Here is a 5,649-nt window from a genome sequence, read left to right on the forward strand (position 1 = left end):
AACACCTTTAGTAGCGTGGCAGGATACAAGATCTACTCCAAAAAATCAGTTACCCTCTTATACACAAAGAATAACAAAGTAGAGATGGAAATCAGAGAAGCATCACTTTCACGATAGCCACAAATAGCATAAAATATCTTGGGGTAACTCTAACCAAAGAAGTGAAAGATCTATTTCACAAGAACTTTAAATCTTTGAAGAAAGAAATTTAGGAGGTTACCAGAATATGGAAGGATATCCTTTGCTCTTGTATTGGGAGGATCAACATAGTAAAAATGGCAATTCTACCAAGGGCAATTTATAGATTCAGTGCAATCCACATCATGATCCTATCAAAACTCTTCACAGATCTTGAGAGGAGAATAATCAACTTTATATGGAAAAACAAAAATCCCAGGATAGCCCAAACAATCTTATACAATAAAGGAACTTCTGGAGGCATTACCATCACTGACTTCAAACTCTATTACAGAGCTTCAGTATTGAAAACAGCTTGGTATTGGCATAAAAACAGAGAAATTAAACAATGGAATCGAATAGAAGACCCGGACTTTAACCCTCAATCCTATAAACACCTGATTTTCGATAAAGGAGCTAAAAGTTTACAATGGAAGAAAGAAAGCATCTTCAACAAATGGTGATGGCATAATGGATGTCAACCTGTAGAAAAATGAAAATAGATCCATATCTATCACCATACACAAACTCAAGTCCAAATGGATCAAAGACCTCAATATCAATCTGAACACACTGAACCTGATAGAAGAGAAATTGGGAAGTACTCTAGAACACATGGGCACAGGAGACCACTTTCTATGTATAACCCCAGCAGCACAGACATTAAGGGCAACATAGAATAAATGGGAAGTCCTGAAACTGAGAAGCTTCTGTAAAGCAAAGGACACTGTCACTAAGATAAAAACGCCACCTACTGACTGGGAGAAGATCTTCACCAACCCGCAATAGACAAAGGTCTTATCTCCAAAATATATAAAGAACTCAAAAAACTAGACTTTAAAATGCTAATTAACCCAATTAAAAATGGGGCACTGAACTGAACAGAGAATTCCCAACAGAAGAAATTCAAATGGCCAAAAGACACATAAGGTCATGCTCAACCTCCTTAGCGGTCAGGGAAATTCAAATCAAAACAACTTTGAGATACCATCTTACACCTGACAGAATAGCTAAAATCAAAAACACCAATGATAGCCTTTGCTGGAGAGGTTGTAGAGTAAGGGGTACACTCATCCATTGCTGGTGCACAACCACTTTGGAAATCAGTGTGGCGATTTCTCAGGAAATTTGTAATTTATATAATAAACAGTTATCATATGCTAGTGTTGATCTGGCACACTACATTCAGGTTAATAACATTCCTGTGATGAACGAAGCCAAGGTTCAGGTTTGTGAAGTTACATCCAAATATACACAGCTATGAAGAATAACAGTGGATTTAAAAATACATGTCCTAACCCCTAAAACTTTGTTGCTTATCTTAGGTTTATTATGAGTCACAAGATTTTGTAAAGGAGTAATAAATGATGAAAAGCATTATTTAAATGCAGTTCTTCTGAGCTAAATGATTTAGCATAGAGAAACAGTACTTCCCTAGCATGTGCAACACATCAGGTTCTATTTCCAGCACTGCAACAAATAATTATAAATAAATGAATGAATGAATAAAGAAAGAAAGAAAGAAAGAAAGAAAGAAAGAAAGAAAGAAAGAAAGAAAGAAAGAAAGAAAAAGCAGTACACTTGGAAAACTCTTCGAGTCTAAAATGACAGTACACATGTGAGACCCCACTATAGACAGGGTCTTTCATAATGTCTGATGTTCCTGTTGACATGGAAGGCCAGGCAGACACCCATGATCAAAGGCCAAGTTAGTTTCTCAGGGCCATAGTACCTCTGGGGACAGTGCTGACATTCAGACTCATCTGCTGCTAGGGACTATGTTGGGGTCCATGGTCCTACCATGGCTGGGGGGGTCAGAACTGAAGTCCCAGTCCTGAACTCTCACTAATGAGACCCAGGTTTGAGCTGCAACCTGAGGCCTTGGGGGTGTCCAACTACCACACAGCTGCCAGAACCATTCCCACCTGTAAGGCCATTCCCTCCATCCAGAGCCCGTATGTCATTGAGGCCTAAGTTGCTGCAAGACCATGTCTGGGTCCATAGTTCAAACAAACAAACAAAAGAAAACAAAACAAAAAAAAAATATGCTCTCTTTTAGAACAAATGTATGTACATTAAAAGCCATTTCCATTCATAATAAAACCTCCCTCTGTGTTCTGAGGAGATTGATACCTAGATTTGTAGAGAGTCTAAGCAGGAAGAATACATTGACTAACATACACATATCAAACCCGACCTTTGTTCTAAGTGCATTGCTGACCACATCTTAGACATTTTTTAAAAAACAGAACCTTTCAGCACAGCAGCCTTTCTTTGTTATTAACTAGGATGGTTTTTAAAGTCTCAAGCATAGACTCGTGCTTTGCCATGTAATCTAGATGTTAATGCATTTCTCTGTATTTTCTCTAATGTGCACACGATGGCTACATGCTAATAAACTCTTTTTAGCAAAACTCTAAAAATAAAAATAAAATAAAATGACAGTACACAGAAGCTGAGGCCAAGAGTATCTAAAACACAAAGTGCCCTCTCTCTGTAGAGTTAGATGATTTTTCAACACAGAGTATCGGTTAACTGGGGAGGTTCACATGACCCTTGGTGCTGACATTTGTGTTGAAATTTTATTGTATAATCATTTTTAATGAAACACTGGCCACCACTTAAATTTAGTCTTTACCTTACCAGATATCTCTTGTGTCCATGTTATATCTCTGTAACCATAAGGTGAGTCTTTATGGCTTGATCAGTCTGTCTCTGAAGTTACTTATTTAATATAAATAACCTAGAGTCTCACTGAGTCATTTAATGAACATAATTTATCAAGCATGGTTTGAAGGGTTTCCCATGAATAATAAAAGATATTTTTCACCACTCAAGAAATTTTATGGTTTTAGAAGCTTCTTTTTGCAAATAAGTTGTTATATAACAATCATGAATCCGATGAAAAAACCATCATAGTATCAAAATCATTTCTTACTATGAGAGAAAGTGATATTTGGAGTGTCTTACAATGGTAATTAAATATGGTGATCCAGATCTGTCATGTTATTTCTGTTCACAACTCTTTAGTTCAAACTAGCCACATGAATCTACCAAGCCACCAGGGGGCCACAAAGTGCAATCTTTAAAGGTAAAAGGAGGAACTACTAGAGAATCATCTGGAGACCCAATAACTTACAAGTTAACTCAAGATTGATCATTATTTTCTTATTATAGTCAGACTTGTAACAACATATTCATTAACAAATTATGCATGTGCATGAATGTGTTTTTAACCCTAAGATGCCATTGAATGAATGATCTTATTAGGAGTTCATAATTGATTTTTATGAATATAGGGGAGAATTTTAATGAATGAAATAATTTCCATATATAACACTGCATTTAGATTTTACATCCACCAACTATATTTTAAATTGTATATTGAAAATAAAAAAATCACATGAAACAGAGAAAATTTGACATTTTGTGTACTTTCCTTTGGTTCTGTGTGAAAGTATTTAAACAAAAAATAATTTTGCTGATAAAATTTAATCACTGTTACACTGAATTAAAAGGCATTTATAATCAAATATTTCTTTTTATATGTCATATAATCTAGACTTTTATCTAGTTTATTTTTCTTTCACCAATCCTAGGGGCACTGGAGCAGTCCTAAACTCTTAGTCACAATATCATGCACTCAAATAAGCAGCTATTAATATTACTTCAGAAAGCAATATATTTTCCTTTGCAAAATAAAACTTATATTAAATGCATTAGCAAACTCAAAAGCAGTATTCAAAGCCATTCATCCAGCATTCAATAATCAGTATATATAAATACTTCTGGATGACGTCAAGTATATCACATCAATGGAAAAGAATGAAAAGAATTGAGGAAGGGAAAGACAAGTATTTTAGAAAACAGTCTTGATTTTGTTTAGAGACACAATAGTTCAAGCTCTTCACTTTCACCATGCCCTTAACCCATATGAATAATTTCTTATTTATCATTACCTAATAAAACAGCACTTCTCAGACCTTCCTGAAATTACATCATTGTCGCCTGCACCCATAACCTCCCTTCACTAGAATTTCAAATAAGGAAGTGTATAATTGGTTAGACAACAGGAAAATTTATGGTTAATTTTCAAATGTTTTTATAGGATTAAAAACTTTCTGAAGAAGTTCTATTTAAGAAAAAAGAAAAAAGAAATTACAAAAGTTGCTGGACTCTTTTAAGTCAAGGAGATATCATACAAGAAAGTTTAAACATAGTAAGTTCAATAGCAAAGAAAAAATTTCATTTGGACTCTTAACCAGTCATTCTTAACAACAATGAAAATGTTGAGTGGTTAATGTGTATGACTTATATTTATGATTTTTAGTATTTAAAAGTAGGTTCAATGGTTCTTCAAATTAAAAATAGAACACAGAAGCTTCAAACAGTTAATTATTTAATCAACTTCCCACATTAAATTCAGTGGTAGGCCATATTAATGAGATTCACATCTCATGCATTTATTCTAATTATCAGATACAATTTAATTAGAGATAACATCCATTATTGTAGAAAAATCAACTCTTACATTTTCAGTACATGTATGTTTGTGTGCATATGGTTGCATATTTATGTGTATAAGCTAATATATTAATAAGATATATGCTTATACCACTGTATATGTGAGTGTGTGCTTGTATGTGTAAGAAAAGTGTGTGTGTGTGCTTGTGTATTATATGTGTGTATGTATGTGTCCAAAGATCAACTTTGGGTACATTTTACTAAGGCAACACCCAAATTTTCTTATTTGCCCTTGTATTTTATTTTTACTGCATTTTACTTATTTTATTTTCTTGTTTGTCTATATAATCTGGACATGAATCCTTTGAAACATAGTCATTAGGTTGGGAAGCCAGAAAGCTCTGGTTATCTGCCTATCTCTACCTACCCAGTGCTGAAAAATGAATATAATTATACAGAGCTATTTCTTTTTATAAATGTGTTCTAGGCACATAACTTATAATGAATATACAGCAAACACTTTACTGACCAAGCTATCTCCACAGATCAATTTTGTAAGAATTTATTAAGACAGTAAAGAAATTAAAATTAAAGTAAAATCTTACATGAAGTAAATTTTGTCAAAATTGATAATTTATTTAAAAATCATTAGTTTAGTATCTGTTTTACTGTATTTTATTACTATTGCATTTAATTATGACATGCCTGTAGCAATATTGTTAATAGCAATAAAGTGTGTGAAATAATCTGTTGCGGGAGGTCCTTCAGCTCCTCCAGCCTATAGCTGCTGAGATACCAGCCCATTGGGGCGTGGTATCTCTCCCTTTAAAAAAGTGGCCACTTCCTTCTCTCTCTCTCTTCACTTCCTGCTCCGCCGGCGACTAGACTCCCTTCCTGGTTGTCCAGCAGAGGGCTGACGGTGATCTGTAAGTTTTTTCCCCTTTAAAGAAATACTACCCTATTAATCATAATTCCAAACTGCTGTGGCATTGTTTGTGACTTACGCCT

The sequence above is a fragment of the Microtus ochrogaster genome, unplaced genomic scaffold (assembly GCF_000317375.1).
Source record: "Microtus ochrogaster isolate Prairie Vole_2 unplaced genomic scaffold, MicOch1.0 UNK59, whole genome shotgun sequence".
In the NCBI taxonomy this organism is placed as follows: Eukaryota; Metazoa; Chordata; class Mammalia; order Rodentia; family Cricetidae; genus Microtus; species Microtus ochrogaster.